The sequence below is a fragment of the Anabrus simplex genome, chromosome 1 (assembly GCF_040414725.1).
Source record: "Anabrus simplex isolate iqAnaSimp1 chromosome 1, ASM4041472v1, whole genome shotgun sequence".
NCBI lineage: Eukaryota > Metazoa > Arthropoda > Insecta > Orthoptera > Tettigoniidae > Anabrus > Anabrus simplex.
This window is the reverse complement of record NC_090265.1, coordinates 701,206,962-701,225,660: the sequence shown is the minus strand read 5'-3', so window position 1 is coordinate 701,225,660 and position 18,699 is coordinate 701,206,962. Positions and strand designations below refer to the sequence as shown.

Below are 18,699 nucleotides of genomic sequence, written 5' to 3'. Positions count from 1 at the left end.
CTAGTCATCTTTTCTTAATTCTAAAAAGACATTTGAAATTCTTAAAAATAATCAACGTAGCTCAAACCAAAGGAATGTGCTATGGAAATAGGAGGCGGGATGAAACTAATAAATCTACATATTAAAAGAGTTTACTAAAACAGCTTTGGCAAATCCGTCCGTCCGTTCTACTGGACCGATTTGATTCATTTGTGTTTCATTCTCTCCGGAATTACCTGCCGGTGAATCATGAGACATTCATAGGCATCCAAGTTCAGCCAAATTTGAGTGATCAAAAAATAAAATCATTAAATGATCAATCCAATAATTGCAGGCGAAGGCTTGCCCTAACCCGCAATGCATTCTGTACTTAGCAGGTGGCTAAGCGACTAACACTTCCGTTAATGTTTTGATGAGCCATGTTTGATTACTACCTGTCAATCCAGGGAGTATACACTTCCTCTGATCACGGAAGAATACTATTCCGTGCTAGATACTCTTTGATTTTGTAACATTTCCTAGCTTCCAGATATATTCAACAGATGGCAGAATGCTCCTAAGAAGTTACATGCTGCTAAGAGACAGAAAGTCTTCATACAAACAGACGCCATCGTGGTATACGCCTTGGATATTATCTGGAAACACCTATCGAAGGATAACCTACCTACACTAGAAAGAGTGAAGGCCATGTATCTTTAAAAAGTTCTCTGTCGGAAAAAAACTCTCCTTAGAGACTAACCTATGAGTTCACAAAAAACCGTTCTATATAGAACTGCGATTAAAAATACCATCGTTTTCTACGACACAATCCCAAGCTTTATATCAAGAACTGCAGCATAAAAAGCGAGTATATGGACAGAGTTTTACCAAACAGACGGCGTGATGATGTCAGAATAGATGAATTCTGACTACGAACTGTGGCATACCATAATGTGCTTCTTATTAAATGTTCATAAAACCATTGAAAAGGGCAGGAAAAACAATATGTCTACGACAGTTATATTAAGGAAAGTTATCGGACCTATTTATAACGAGACGTTTCGGGGCAGCGCGGATCCTCTAGTTATGGATTAAAACATTTTTAGCAGTTAAAAATGGTTATAGCTAAAAATAGTTTTGATGTCACACTCAATGCAGTTTTAATAAATTGAGTATTCCTTTTGTTAGCGTAAGTCACGTATATTCTGGGAATGTGATGAGTTTCTGTTGTCTTATGGCCCTTGTTATTGGTTTGAAAAACATTTTAAAGACTTTTTTAACTATATCATGCGCGTGTTGACGAAACTTATAACCTCATTGGAGCTGACATTCCTTAGAAGAATCTTAAGGGGTTTTTGGCAGTAGACTGCATTTATAAGTCGGCTAGTGGTTTGTAACCTGATATGTAACCGGAAATAAATACGGAAACTGTTAAAAAAGATGGTTATTTTGATTGCCGTAAAAAGCTTACCCATGAATATTACAGAGTGTAATCTTTAGTTTGCCAAAGGCAAATAAAGAGTATCGATTAGTTGCAATCATTGATTCATTTCTCTTAACTGAATGAATGAATGAATGCATGAATGAATGAAATGAATTCATGCATGAATAAAAACTAAATGTCCCTCTCCCCACCACGGATAACCACCAACTGTGGAGAGAAAACCTTTGTTGCTGGGTGAATAAATGAATGAATGAATGAATAATGAATGAATGAATGAATGAATGAATGAATGAATGAATGAATGAGTAAAATGGATGAATCAGTGAGTTAATGCTCTCAGCCTACAGCTAATGTACTTCAGCAGCTGAGGAAGAAACATTTAATCCAGGGGCGTCTCGTCTTAAGGATCACACGAGCAGGTGAACACCCTGCTAATCCTAAAACGCTTGAAATTTACACGATATTGTATGATGAGAACAAGATTTCTGTGCGCTGAAAACGTATTTACGAAGCTGTATGTGCCGATTCACTTTCTGTTTCCGTTTGAATCACGCGCCGCGTCAGTCGATCTCAACCCCGTTTTGAACTTCCAACTTCGGTGTATTGCATAGTTAGAACTTGAAGGGGCAATACTGTGTGAGTGGCGAATATGATCACAGCACTGTCTGCTCGATATGCATCCGATGGCTGCTTCATATCGAGCAGGCAGTGGATTACGGACCGCTGATCCGCTTCCAATGCGTTCTTTATAAGTTCTTTTTAAATCCCAAAAATGGCAGGACGTATCGCGTAGTCCGTGGTACTGACAGTAGCTAATGCGTAATGAACCAAAGCGGCGATACTACATAGCCTAACTGAGTTACTGTTAATAGAAGCCGTAAAGGTCCAAATCGGCAAATTTTGACACTTTTCACCATATTACATTTTATTAACATGTGAATCATTCTGTTTACTGTGGCATTTGTTTCATTCAAATATTCGAATATTTAATATTTTTAAGAATTTATTTAATATATTGATTTACTTCTATTTCAAGGCACGTTTTGTTCAATGTATCACTGATTTACACATACCTCAGGGACTATTTACTCTAGAAGGCTGTGATTTGGCGTGTTTTGTAGTGAAATATATGTTTTAATAGTTGGTCACCCTGATTGAGCTGCAATCGCAAGATGCAGTGTTGTTTTGGCGGACGATTTTAAAGCGTCTCTTCTGTAGTAGGCGAAATTAACCGAAGCTTTTACTTTTAAATTTATTAAAAATCACTTTTTACGAAAGAAATGCTCCCTTTTCTCAGAAACTACTGGTTGTATTTCCATGATATGTTTATGATAGTGTTTTGGTAGTGTGGATCTACTTTGGTTGACACTTCCTGAATAGTATATTTTGTATGATAAAATACCTGAAGAAAACATTTAAAATTGGGGAAAACTTTTAAAATATCATAACTTTTCTGTAGCATATATTTAAAACTATTCAATATCAGTGTATGTAACAGACATTAGTTAACATCATATTAAAAAATCATCTTCCTACATTACATGGCTCCTGAGAAAAAGGTTCATTTATTAAGCTACTTTAACATTGACGACATACAGCATTACGACTTCCATTAACGTACTGACCGACTGAGGATCAACTTAGGCATATACATCGGCTTTTAAAAAATCAACTGGCAGCTCTGTGTGAACACACAAATATTTTAACCACGCGACGCCCACTTATTTAATCTATTGTAACCTAAGACATTTCACATGCAATTAACACATAATTACCTTGATGAAAACCACAATGACATCAACAATGCAACCATTATACTAAAAGTTAACTTTGTGCTTGGTTTTCTTCATTCTCTTTTGGCACATACTTTATTAGTACCTCGAAAAAGTTTGGAGTCGTACCCTGTGCGATCCGATTTTTGTTTAACTATTTCATAATCTCTCTCTATCTTTACTCTACAAACGCTACCCAGTACTATCTCAAGTCACCGGTGCTTGTAAAGGACGACGTAGCGGTGGGAGAGATGCATTCAAATATTGGGCTTAAGCGGGGATGTACTGTAAATTATCACCAATCTTTAGTAACGATCTTTTGTACAATGAAGGGAAGGAGAATAGGACATTCCCATGTCTGAATAATAGAGAAATTCATACCCCAGTCTTTGATATCACTCGATAAGCAAATCAGTATAAAGAATTTTTTCTTGCAGAAAATGGAATTTGAAAATGTACACTAAAAACCAAGTATCAGAATTAATGGTTTGTTAAAAATCCACAGTTCTAGCCCTTCAGGCAAGCAAGTTAATGTTGAAAACATCCTAGGGATATGAGCTGCGAATTTTAGGCAAATAAAATATAACAAAAATTTCTTGTGGCTATTCCTCAGCACTTGTAAGGCAGATCCTCCGATGAGGGTGGGCGGCATCTGCCACGTGTAGGTAGATGCGTGTGATTGTGGTGGAGGATAGTGTTATGTGTGGTGTGTGAGTTGCAGGGATGTTGGGGACAGCACAAATACCCTATCCCCGAGCCAAGGGAATTAACCATTTTAATGTCAAAATCTCCGACCCGGCCGCTAATAGAACCTGAGACCCCCTGGACAAAAGGACAGTACGCTAACCATTTATTCATGGAGCCGGACAAATAAAATATAAAAATTATGAGAATATATTCTTTATTTATTCCTCAAGATTGCAATACTTTTCTTAATCATCGTTATCTGGCCGATTACATTAGCAGTTTTCCTTTTTCTGTATGGTCAGTCGTGCTGCAATAGCACTTTCTGACCCAGTGACCAAAGAAATGGCAAACTACCTCACTTCTCGTCTTGTCTAGTACGCCTCATTTTGGTGCTGCCATTGGTTTTTGCGGTTTCCTTATAACCGCATAACCTTCGGTGGTGCTATTTGAGGATCCAACCAGCCTCTGGGCTGATGAAGTGACCTAACTGCCTGAGCACTAGGAGTCAATCCACTGTTTTGTTTAAGCACCACTACGAACGCTAATGTGAGTCAATGCAGAGTTTCACTTAAGCCCTTATAACTACACTCGGTGTGGACATTTAAAAAATATAAAAACACCTGAGGGTCTTGAACCAAGGAAGACATTACAGAAATTATTATGTAAATACGTTAATTTGGCTAGTATCTGATTCAAAAACGAAAACGAATAGGGAAAGAAGCGATTTTAGTCTGCTTTTTCGGAAGTCCATTTAGGTTGGAAGTGATTTTCGAAATTTATTTTTTAGTTTGATGGAGATATCCAGAGCTCGCAATTTTAAACCTTTCCGGGCCCTTTAACTTATTTGCACAATTGAGGAAATTACTTAATTTTTCGTTTTTCGTAGTTTGGGGACCCCTAATTTGTCTGCTAAGAAATATTTTCAACTTTAAAAAGAAATAAAATTTAAAAAATGAAAGGTGGTGGTTGGAAACCATAGAAATTGAAGTGGTCAATAAAATAGTTAGTAATTACAATAACACCAAATGGGATGTGTGACCAACAAAAAGATGAGCTAAACTGAAATGGTTGGCCGCTCGTTCTAGCTCGGAGTGTCTGGAAAGAAGATGCCAAACACTGACTATAAGCTACATGAAAATATTTGAGATAGGAGAGGGGAGTGTTGACTGAAATGTTGTGACTTTTGACCCAAAAAAATTAATTTTAAAGTCTAAAAATCCCTCTTTCAAATTGCGTTATGAGTTTTCCCTATTTTAAAGCTCTAAATGCTGTATTTGAAAGGTAGCGGTTAGGGGTACATAGACCAAGGCCACGCCCCTTCCTCTCGCGCTGTCAGACAGTATTATCTTCAAAGATCTTTCGGACTACCCTTTCAATAATTCCGCTGGAATATATTTACCTTGCAGTAGAGCTAGGCTATGCGTTATGGGAGGAAGAAGTCTGAGGGAGTAATTTACAGTCCTGGGAATTTTTAAAGTTTCTTAAACCTTTCAGTTGCTTTTATTTACCGTACCTTAAATTCTTTTCAGCTCTTTGCCGTGCATGAAATGCTCCTTACGATAGAATTCACCTGACATTTTCATAATGTTTGAATATGTACAGGAAGTAAACATTGTTCTGCATTTTATTACAAGTTCAATATTACTTTATATTTTTACTCCTTAAATGGCACGAAACTAGATTTTTGCCTATTGAATGAAAATAAATAAAAATATATCAAACAGTTAATACCCGACTAAAAAACCGAATTTGGTATGAAATATATGACTCTGTTTGACGAGTCTGCCGAATCATAGCCCAAGATATGAAAACTGTGGCTCAATGAGCATTTCCCATGCAAGATATTAAACGTGTTTTTGTCAATAACTTTGCAACCACTCAACTAATCAACTCCGAATTTTCTGTGGGGCTATATCATATTAATATGTCCTTGCGTTTTAAATTTGCCGGCCACGTGGTGTGGGGGTAGCGTGCCTGCCTCTTACCTGGAGGCCCCGTGTTCGATTCCCGGCCAGGTCAGGGATTTTTACCTCGACCTGAGGGCTGGTTCGAGGTCCACTCAGCCTACGTGATTAGAATTGAAGAGCTATCTGACGGTGAGATAGCGACCACGGTCTAGAAAGCCAAGAATAACGGCCTAGAGGATTCGTCGTGCTCACCACACGACACTTCGTAATCTGCAGGCCTTCAGGCTGAGCAGCGGTCGCTTGGTACGCCAAGGCCCTTCAAGGGCTGTAGTGCCAATTGGAGCGGGGGGGCGTTGGGTTTTATAGTTGTTTTTGATAGTGGTAAATTGTAGAAGTTCAAATATTCAGTCTTGACTCACCTTAAGTAGACAAAAAAGAAGCAGATATAATTAGTAAATCTGAAATATCTGTCTACCAGAATATACAGTTAATATCGGAGCTATAATACTAGATATAGCTAGAAAGGTATGAACATGCTGGCCGAGATTAAGAAGGGAAGACGGGAGGGAAATATTAAATTTAGCATACCAACACCAGGAGAAACATTTAAATGATGATTGCTGGCTAATGAAAGTTAAAATGATGCTTAAAAGAATAGTAATGGGATGATACTGGGATAAAGAGATTCAGAACAAGGGTAACAAATTCTACAAAGAAGTAACAATTCGAGTGAAACATATTGAGAAGGAGAAAATAATCGCGGAATGTAAGACTAAAAGAACATTATCGTAATTCTGGGAAAAATATTAAAAAATGTCAATAAAGAATGAAATGCTTCCAAACAGGAGTAAGGGATATCATATGGTGCGTAGTGCGGTTATACGTAGCAGAGTCATTAAGTTTGTAGACTGGCCGCCTAGTGTCGCTGTAATGCACTACAGCGGAGAGTTTGTACCACACGATGTTGCCGTGACAGTTCTTCACTAGTCCCAGCGTGCTTACAGTATAAGCAGAACTACGGTCTCTCTTGTGAAGAATAGTTGAATGTCAGTAGCGGAACTTGAGAATGTCGTAGTTTGAGCAGCGGACAAATTTCAAGTTCTGCAAAAAATGAAGCAAATCTACTAGCAAAACGTTTGAGATGATCAAGTTTAAATCGCCCGGATCACCATTACGGGAGAAAGACTTCAAAAGCCATGTCAAAATGCTATCTGATCCTTGAACTGTTAGGGCCAGTTCACGAACGTACTGACAGTAGTACAGTGGCGTACACTGTGTTGCCTGTACTGTAGGTGCCAGTCCAAAAAGTTGTAGACTGTAGTACGCCTGGGACTAGCAACGAATTGTCACAGCAACCTCCAGACAGCACTAGGCGGCCAGTCCACCAACTTAATGAGTCCACTACGTATATCTATAGGTTCAGTTGTTTTTGACGAAAGTGTATCTACGACCCGTGCGATCTTTCTTGATATTGAGTGTCTGCACATTATTATTGAATGTTTCGTGCAGTTTGAAGGAACGTCGATGCTGTACTGTCTGAGCCACTCAACCCGCCTCAACATGCTGACAGTGTGTCTGTAATGCTAGTGGAGTGGCCAGCTTGCTGATGGAGTGTCTGAGGGGATTGCAGTGCTAAGGCTGCATGTTTGTATTGTAGAGCAAGGTTGTTGCTGCGTTTCTTGCGGCGCTCTTCCTTCAATAAATTATCAATCGATATACGTGCAGCCTGTGTACTTTTCCGTCTGTCTTACGCGCAGTCAGGTCTGACCAAACGTTGCATACTATCCCATCCCAGATATATTTAGACGTCGGTCGATTGAGCGTACAGCATGGACAAATCCAACTTAATATGCAGAATTAATAGGACACTTGTAAAGACAGTGCTTCAGGCACAAAACTGTTTATATGAGGAAATGTTCTGTAAGATTGAAATAAGATATGTTATATTGTCAGAATTTTCGTAATGTTTGTTATGATCCCAGTATAGTACGGGGTGTTTCTTTTGATAACTGAAATCCCAGAAGGTTGATGGGGTATCTGCAATGTTACTGGAGAACCCAGTAGTTTGAAGGAGTGTCTGTAATGTTAATTACAAACCGATAGGTTAACAGAGATAGTTAAAAGTGCTTCTCAGTCAACATTACAGATACTCTTTCAAACCACTGGTTTGTCACTTACTTACGACTTACTTACACCGACTTACAACGCTTTGGTGTGAGTATTGTGAGCTGGGACATACATATTTTACACTGAAAGCCTCAATATCGATCTTGAGACTTCACCTCAACGCACCACCCTCTTAAATAAATCATTGAAGTATTTTCACTACTTCTTCTATATACCTTTGTCGGTAAGGATTATTTTCTCTACATTTTCACTCGAATAATTGTTTACTTTTTATTTTTTATTTTTAGCTGGATTACTGAATTTGAATTGTGTGATATTCCTTGATAGTTTAGTAACCTCAATCGTCTGAAAATTAAATAAATAAATAAATAAATAAATAAATAAATAAATAAATAAATAAATAAATAAATAAATAAATAAATAAATAAATAAATAAATAAATAAATAAATAAATAAATAAATAAATAAAATACTTATTGAACATATCTTGCCAAAACACGCGGGCAGTGCGCTAGATGAATAATTTACAAGTTAAAATTGCTTCGGCACAAAACTTAAACATGTTTGAACATGTTCCGACGACACGTGTCGATTAAAATAAGGGCTAGTCCCATTCTACACAAACCAAAATCATAATAAAATTTTACGCTAACCAAGAGATAAGCGCTAACTGCATCATCGCTGAAATACTTCATGTCGATGAGGCAGGAATACAATTATATTAGGTGAAGCGGAATTCAATGATGGCAAACCCGATGGATAACATTAACATTAAAATAATCGAAAAGGTTGAAAGACAAAGAAAGATGAGCTTAATCTTAGCTGTAAAGCTAAGACATCGTGAACTTTAAAATTAGCGGTGAACGTGAAATTCGAAGGCAAGCTCCTGCATTATGAAATAAATCATAGTATTACATTTAAATCTAAGTTAAGTTAAAACCGATAATGAAAGAAAGAAAAGTGCTTACCCTGAGATGGCCAAAGTTCTGAGCGGGGAACTCGAGTCGAGCACGAAAACTCAAACGCACAGACTCTACGTCGCTCCCGCCGAAGAAGCATGGCAAGATCGAGAATAATAATAATAATAATAATAATAATAATAATAATAATAATAATAATAATAATAATAATAATAATAATAATAATAATAATAATGTTATGGGATTTACGTCCCTCTAACTACTTTTACGGTTTCCAGAGACGTCGAGGTGCCGGAATTTAATCCCGCAGGAGTTCTTTTACATGCCAGTAAATCTACACACACGAGGCTGACGTATTCGAGCACCTTCAAATGCCACCGGACTGAGCCAGGTCTAACCTTTCAAGTTGGGGTCAGAAGGCCAGCACCTCAACCGTCTGAGTCACTCAGCCCGGCAGATCGAGAAACCGGAAATTGTGCAACCACCAAGGAAAACCAATCACAATGCAGTAGTCACCTCCAGAAGAACATATTCACCCAATAAGAAATAGTTTAATTCCTACCAATAAATTCGCTCTTCTTTCTTGCTGACGCTATGTAAAATGCACTGTGCATAATACTACAGTGTGTTACAAAATAATTTGACCCGAAAGAAAATTTTGGGATCCACAGAGAAGGTGATAATTTTTGCTACAATAAAATAAATAAGACTTTGTAAACAGCCAATCTAAAATTTTATTGAATACAATTTTATACAAAATCAAAATAAATATTTTTTACAATAAAGTGAGAAGGTCCAAATAAACTTTCATTGCTGTCTTCCTGCGGTTACAAACATTATAACTAGTATTAAGCCGATATCTCATAAACGAAAGTCAAGCAAATCTTAACATTTTATTTCGTCAGAACACGTGGCCTAAGTAGCTTGCGGCCAGTGGCGGCGCCTCGTTATTGGAATACTCGCAAGTGCACACCAAAATTACCTAACATGCACGGTATTTAATTTAAAGTAAAGAAATTCGAGAAAATACACGTTCCAGATCTTGTAAACTATGTTTCCAATTTGCCTGCGCTCTCCTCACTGCTGTTGTTAGTTCTCACGAGCTTGTTGTTTCCTGGCAGAATCGCAATATCGGGATCATGCGGGTGGTCCTGTGAGTTTGTGGAACAAAACTGGTAGCGGGTAGCAGGGGTAAGGCAGTTTAGTAAAAGACATTTGAACAAGACTATGAATTACGACAGGTTCTGCGTATTCGATTTTCCGAGTTGCAGTATGTGCTGCAGGAAACCTGTACACATTGGGAAGAATTTCCACCATCACTGGCTGACGTCAGGGTGCAGCACTTTCTGGAGACCCTAATTACTCACTCCTCCTCAGCCAGGTACAATTATTGCACTTGCTAGACCAGGCCAATTGAGTGAAACGTGTGTTACAATGCGGAGATTTTGCCGCCCCGCTACTTGTCCACGTGCCCCTCTCTTCAGTTTCTAGTAGCAGATGCCCTTTTCAGAAAAAAAAAAAACCGTGGGGGACTTAACTCATCGCCATGTCATCTAATTCTTTATATGGGGAGTCTAAAGGGTTGATGGAAGGGTAAATCTGCTATTCAGTTTATGTGCGCATTTGTGTATGCGAAAGAGATACGGAGAGAGAGGGAGAATGCGAGTATAAAAGTGAGAATACAGACTAGCCATGAGTTGGTTTTCCGCGCAGGGTTGATGGATTTTACATTCTTTTCAGATTTATGTGGCGAGAAAAGCAATTTCGAACCTAAAAACTTGGGTGTTCGATTGGTTGCATATCTTCAAGAATTGTAAGGGGCTATTAGACCACTTTGTATGTCAGTGATGATCTGAGGTCCAGGACATATTTCTCTTTCGGTCAAATCTTATAAAGGTGTGTACTTCTCTAGCAGCATCTTGGTCGGATACAGTGAAGTGAGAAGCATACCACAGCAACGTTAATGAATATCAAAGAAAATTGGAACACAAACATATGCCCATTTTTTATTTATATTATTTTTTAAATATTTCTTTTGCGGGATATTTTATTTTAAATAGTGTCCTTTTAAAAGGACACCGGGCCTCAGGAGGTTAAAAGCTCTGCTGATTTATTCGACTCCAACACTAGAAAGCATTCGAGCCTAATGACCCTTGGCAATTGTTGGGTCACGACAAGTATACGTACCAATCTCCACAAATTCGATTTAAAATTCAGGTTCAGTTAGAATTTACGAATGAAATTAGTAACCAATGCACCAAATTTCTAATAATGTCTCATTAAAATGTATGTTACATTTATTGAAAGTTCGTTGGTTTAGTTCTGGACAGAACTCTAAAACAGAAATATCAGACAGACGCAAAGTTTAGAGTTCATTCGTCTTTAGCTTGATCGATAGCGCTGTAGAGTTCACTATCTCATGCGGGACTAGTGGTCAGTGCGGTCTTGTACGAGGTGAGGAGGGCTCCCCTGAGGGTCTGACAGGCCTGCCTTACAGATAACAGTCAAACGCAAAAGTACAGAAAAGCAATGCCATGGCCAAACAAAATATGGTCAGCTTCTGTTCTTAATCCTTATTTTACGACGTATGTATGGAGATTGTGGGTTTTTCACTACCTATAGCGTTTGAGGGTCGGAGGTGTACGTACAGCCAATTTGTTCGTGGTTCTCTTTAAGGAGTGAGGGGATATAACTGATAATACATAATTTTAAATGCACAGAACCCACAATTTGAGAGAAAGAATACTGAAACTTTGCAGAGTTATCAATATAATTTTAATATATTATATATGATAGAGCAAGATAGAGGAGTGTCACGGAAAATAATTCATTGTACTCTAGGTTTTGAAATAACATTACAGACGTTCCTTGTAAATATTGGGTTCTCATTTACCATTACAGACACACCATCAGCCTACTGGGTTATTCAATAACATTACAGACATTCTAAAAATTCTGATCCAGGTATTGCGAATCTACCAGGAAACAATATGCTCGTGAGAACTAAAATTAGGAGTGGGGAGAGCGTGGGCAAATTGAAAACATTGTTTACAAGATCGGGAACATATTAAGGTATGAATTCTGACGGTATCAGACTGATATTTTACTGGCGTATATAATACGTATTTATATTACATATTGTGAAGAATGATTAAAATGTAGGCAGAAATAAAATTTCAGTGGTGGTTTAATTTTTTGAAGCAGGAAATCCTCAACGTCTTAAGGGGAAAAGTACATCTTTGAATTTACTGAATAGACACCCTACATGGCCAGTTGAAGTAATACCTGTGTTTAATTTTAAGAACACTATGCATATGTTCGCCAGTACCTACAGCTTTCTCTAGGTCAGTAATATATATAACGGACCTACTACCGTTCCCTGTTATTACCTTCATTACTTTTAACAATTGTACTCAATCTATTAAGCTGAAAGACATTTTGGACTACGACTTTGTGTGAGCCGTGTTCCATGGCTCATCCCAGGAAGCTCCAATCCTTGAGCTATTGATTGCAGACTACGTGCGGACTACAGATAAGCCCTGCCTCTATTAGGAATTTTTGAAATGATATTTTCCCATCATTTTTATTTTAGTGAGGAGAGACTCTTAAACGCGTGAAATGATTTTCAATTCACTTTGAAAATAATGTAATTTGATCTTAATATTCTCATCGCTAATTTTCAAGGTCTTAAGAGGAAAGTACATCTTTGCATTTACTGAAAAGACACCCTACAGGGCCACTTGAAAAAGAACCTGTGTTTAATTTTGAGAACATCGTTGACATGTCTTTAACAGTACTGGAGAGGTAAAGAAATACCTCATCCAGAACTGGTGAAGAAGAGGTTCTGGTGTAGGAGAACTGAAAATGTTCTCTTCATCATCTATTTTTTTCACATTTCGGCTTCCGTGCAATGTATAACAATTACTAGAATGTAACTAGGAATGTAATCGTTACAAGTAATTCAATTACTTTTACTGAAATACTCTGCATACACTTACGTTGTAAACTGTTAAGCCTTTGTGGTCTCGTTTAGTTCCATACTTGCTATCTTAAATTATTAGAAGCTAGGACTACCCATCCTCCTCTACTTATCTTACCCTCCATGACTGAGTCCATAATTCCCAAAGGTAACCTATACTCTTCCATTCGCCTCACATGGCCACCATCGTAGCCACGTATAGCTTCATTCATTGAGTTCATTCCTAACGTAGATTTTACCTCCTCATTCCGGGAAAGACTCAAGCGTAGACAAGAATGGACAGGCAGCGCAGTTCAGATGTGGTTCACATCTTGAACTTGGCTGCATGCACATAGGATGTCATACTACTAGTCTATAAGTTCGCGGACCGGTGCCTGCAGTGTAGACAACAAGGCGTACATTCGTGTAATACAGTCAATAACTTCTTGGAATGGCGCTTACAGTGTAGGCAACACAATGTACACCTATGGACTTACTACAGAAAGGCATTCGGGATCTCTGGGGACAATAAATTTGAGTGGATCTTTTGAAAGTAAGGAAGATGGTAATATGAAGATAAATTTGGAATTTTGGGCAAATTGGGGAAAGCCTCATTTATAGGAAGACGAGTTAGGGATTGGAATGATTTCCCAAGGGAGATGTTTGACAAATTTTCAATTTCTTTGATATTGTTTTAGGAAATGCGCCACGTCGGTGACAGCCATAAATGCAGATCAATGGTGATTATTTAATTAATTAATTCATTCATTCATTGATTTATTGTTTTTTGTTTGATTGATTGATTGATTGATTGATTGATTGATTGATTGATTGATTGATTGATTGATTGATTGATTGATTGATTGATTGATTGATTGATTGATTGATGTCCAGACTGAAGGGCCTATGATTACTTCTGACAAGAAACTACTTCTTCATTTCAACTTTTAGGTCTACCGGAGATATCATCTGCTCCTTCGTCAAAGGTCTGCTTGAATTTGTCAGTGATTTCAATAGCTTGATATTTGGATGATTGGTGAAGAGAGGACTGCTTCTTTACAAAGTTTGTCTAATTGCGTAGATTTCATGCAGACGCTCATTATTCGACACGTTTCTTTTAGGGCAACTTATGAGCTGAGAATTGTTGTGTTCACCGAGGCGACAGCGGTTCGATTCCAACCAACACATGTAGCATTTTTATTTCAAAATTCACGTTCCTGTGGCTCGGATTCCACGTGATACTGGAGGTCTTAAGGCTACGATCACGATAGGAAAATCGGTGCGATTTTTGCTGTAATGCCATAAATCCTTAATGAGGATAGTAGGGCTACCCGCAGTATCAGTGCGTTCAGTGTGTTGCAGTCGGCAGGCGTTCTGACAAAGATCCTCTTGCCAACAGATTTCATTGAAAATAGGAAGTTGGTTGCGATTTGTTTGACGAGCATTGTCTCATTAAGAATCCAGAACTTCTGTTCGCGGATTTTCATAATGCGTAACATCATTTCGAAGAAATTTATGTTGTTTAAATTTTTAGTATTATAGACATTTATATAAATAATTTTGACTGTGCACTTGAACTGTTTGTCTCATACTTCGTTTATATCTGGCCTTAGGCGAACAGAAATCTATAGCGGGTTAATTTCAAAATCTATCTGTCTCTCTGTTTGTATGTTCGTTTCTGTTGTTGTTACGTATTATTCATGGAATTTTCTGTAAACTAGTGATTAAGTTCAGGGATTTCTGGCTTGTGCAGGAAGCTATATACAGTATTATTTGATTAGTGTACAGTGCCGTTACAATATTAAGGAAGGAGTGGAGGGGGAAATTGCAAATTTTTAATATTTATTCGTTAACATTACCTGTATAGAAATAATGTCCGACTCCCTTGCTGAATTCTCAGCGTTGAGGCCTTCGGTTCAGAGGGTCCCTGTTTCGACCCGACCGGCGCGGGGAATTTAATCGCATCTGATTTATTCTTCTGACTCGGGAACTGGGTGTTTGTGCCTGTCCCAACAATCTTATCTTCGCATTCGGACAACACTTTATACTACCTACCACCACTGCAACACGCAATAATGATTACGTCCCTCCACATAGGGTTAGCGACAGGAAGGGCATCCGGCAGTAAAAAGGGCCAAATCAGCATATGTGTGACCCAGTTCACACCTGCGACCCCACGGGGTTCGGTGAAAGCGGTAGAAGAATCAAGAAGAAACAAAGGTTTACAAGTAATCGGTGAGGACAATAAATTATTTTGGAATGAAGTACAAGAAATTGCAGTTTGTTACACTAATTTTTGTTTGCGGTTGATCATCTTACTGCGTGCTGAATATTCGTGATTAATGCTTAAAATTTTGTTTCCTTTAATAATTTTACATTTCTTATGCATGCATCTGTTTTACATTACAAATATTTCTTTCAGGATATAATTGACCACATAGTTGTGATTTTTCTCTTTCATTATCCGTAATATACGATTTTGTACACCTTCCACTTTATTGATTACTTGCCAATATTCTATGGCTAAGAATAGACTGAAAGAAAGTGGAGTAAAACTCTCTCACGAGTTTCATATTGGCCATTTATTTTAAATGGTGAAATATATAGACAGTTGTCTTGGGTTTCTTTCTTAAATTTTCCCATTTAATGTTCGTATCAATAAATAATCTCAAATACTTAACATTACTTACTTATATATTTTGCTACGGTTACAATTACATTTACGGTTGACGTTGCATACAGTCGAATTTTTCAAAATAATCTCTTGTCTGCGTTATTAAAGTAAATAAATCTTGTGTTGTTAATGTTTAAATGAATAATTAGATTATCACCAAACTTTAAATTTATGCAGCACTTGAGTTGCTCTCTATCCGACTAGGTTCCAGCTATTTCCTCATCATACTGCAGTTGGCTGTGTTGTCTGCATATGTTACAAAATACGTATGTTCGCCGTTACCCACAGCTTTCTCTAGGCCATTAATACGTATTATATATAATAACGGACCTAATACCGTGCCCTGTGGTACCCTCGTTATTATCTTCATCGGAGTACTCAGAGATTGATTAACTTTAACATATTTCACTCAATCTATTAAGCTGAAAGGCTATTTAGACTACGACTTTAACTTGGTGTGAGCCGGGTTCCATGGCTCATCCCAGGAAGCTCCAATCCTTGAGCTATTGATTGCAGACTACGTGCGGACTACAGATAAGCCCTGCCTCTATTAGGCCGTGCACAACGAACACGGATCATCAATGGTATCGAAATTACATCTCCTGTTGGCATACCTGCTATATTACTTTCACTTCGGACATGAATGTTACCAACTCCAAAATAGACTCTAAATATAGTGGAGTGTATTTCTGAACGTAGCTTTCATGTATGATTTATATTTACTCAGAGTCGTGTAAAGGTAGATATTCGTGAATGATGTGATAGTCCCAGGAAACGTCGAACGTAGTTTAGTAAGCTGAGACGCTGTAGGCTCGAACTTTGTAATGAAAGAGGAAAAACTGAAGTGCACGACACTTACAGTACCGGTGAAATGTTTGCGAGTACATCCGAGTACCATGGAATTTAATCTGAACATCTGCCGCAGAAATTTACAGATTTTTTCTCTGAATAATTGCATCTAATTGCGTGTATCTCGCGATAGTTCATTGAGTTTCTCGCTCCTTGGATGAATGGTCAGCGTAGTGCCCTTTGGCTGAGAGAGCCTCGGGTTCAACTCCAGGCCGGATCGGAGATTTTAACCTACGGTTAATTCCCTTGGCTCGGGGGCTGGATATTTGTAGTGTCCCCAACATCCCTGCAACTCACACATCACATACACACTATCCTTCCCGACAACAACACGCAGAATCGTATACAAGACAGATGCCGTCCACCTTTATCGGAGGGTGTGCAGAACAACAGCTGCACCAGGCTAGAAATAGCCACACGAAATAATATTATTATTTATTATTATTGAGTTTTGCAAGGTATTGAAGGGGTTATAATGTTATGAGCTCTGAGCTCACCGATGAAAATAAGAAAGGGTGCCCCACAGGGCACAAACATTTTTGGGCATATATGAAATTGGACCTTCGACTTAGGTTTTCTTTATTTTCCTGGGGATTTTCCCAAGTTGCTGCGATCAGAATTTGAGATGAATTTGCCCAGTTTTATGGCAGGATGCTAATCCTGATGCTAATGTTATGTGGAGAGATGTAATCACTATTGCACGTTTCTGTGGTGGATAATTGTTTGTGTTTACCGCAACACTCTCCTCTTCATATTTGATATTCAGACAAATCACACAACCATTCCCCGAGCCAGATTAATTAGCTATACACAGTTAAAATCTTCGACCCGGCCGGGATTCGAATCAGTGTTCTTGTGAACCGAAGGCCTGAGCACTAACCGTTCAGCAGGAAAGGAGGTGGGAAGTTCAGTGTCATAGTCCTGTTAGTAGTTTCTACGCCTGAGAAACATTGCCAACATGTTTATCTCTATGGCAACAACAGTGGGTCCGCTCTAGTTTCCATTGCAACCACACCCCCTACTCCCTTCGCAAGTTCGACTCTTTAATGTAAAACGAAGTCCACAGTAATGTGTGCTAATTTGTTTCAGAACTGATCTGAAGGATGATTTTATAACAATTATATTTTATTTCGCTCTAATAAGTAATTGACACCTGACCGTACTGTAATTATCTTCCGCACTGTTTATTATACCCTAATATCAAAATATGCGCTTTGACTGATAGGGATGGCGGGAAGAGCATTGCACGGTGTTGCCACATTCCTGCATTAATTTCTACTTCCATTCGCTTCCAGATAACTTGTTCGTTTGTTCAGACCACTGTCTTCTCTTGTACGTAACTCAGAAGTGAGAGGTTTGGCAACTCCAGACAACACGAGCCGGCCAACAGGTTTATCTCCATGGCAACCGCAGTGGGTCTGCCCACGTTTCCATGGAAGCGATATTCCCTACTCTCTTCTCCCGACCAAGGCTGGCAGTAAACGGACCTACCTCCAAGAACTGACAGAACGCATGTTTCAGTATTACGACTACCGGTTTAAAAGTCGCCTGACTGGTTGAACTCTACTTCAGAGTCATGTCAGTCCAAGAGTAAAAGATGGATAACTAATCTTGTATTAAATTGTTACCCACCTTGAAATTACTATCCACACCACACCACACCACACCACACCACACCACACCACACCACACCACACCACACCACACCACACCACACCACACCACACCACATCTCGTCTCGTCTCGTCTCGTCTCAAAATACTTTATTTGCAAATGAGGCCATCCTGTCAGAAATAGCGGACACATGTGAATACCCCTGTCTAAACTTGAACATAAGGAAACATAATTGTGAGCTAGGCCCTGTCGTAGATCCAGGTCTGTGGCTCAGCGGAGTTCCAATACAGACGGTCGAGAAAATGGCGTACCTTGGCAGCGTCGTCAACGAAAACTGAGACCATTCATAATGAATGGAGTGCTGCATTGCGAAGGCCAGGGCAGCATTTCAATTCACATCAAATCAAAATCATACACAAAAATATATTATCAATCACTACATTTTAAATTAAGAGGAAAAGAAGACATTTTCCTAAAATACAGTATTATACAATTTACAGTAACAATTTTTCTATTAAACTCAGAGCTCATACCTGATAAATTTATATTATTTACACAATTTTACTAATAATATCTTCTGTACTTATGCACATGATCAACTCGTATATAGTGAACCCTTTGGACAAAGGTCATGGGTTCAATAGTACGTTGAATTATTCAAATAACACTATACAACTCTTATAAGATATAAATTGACATTGCTCTTTTGAGCCTATTTTGGTACCTGACAATCCTCCGTCTAGTTCTCTGTTGTAGAGAATTTCCATTGCAGCTTCGTGTTAGGATAGC

The 18,699-nt window shown here is 38.4% G+C and overlaps 1 protein-coding gene across 1 annotated transcript in view; it reads left to right on the top strand.

The window, feature by feature from the left end:
- LOC136857359 (transmembrane protein 117) overlaps window positions 1–18,699 on the top strand; it is a 132,530-nt gene that overhangs the window by 48,615 nt on the left and 65,216 nt on the right. The gene's annotated exons all lie outside the window — the stretch shown is intronic.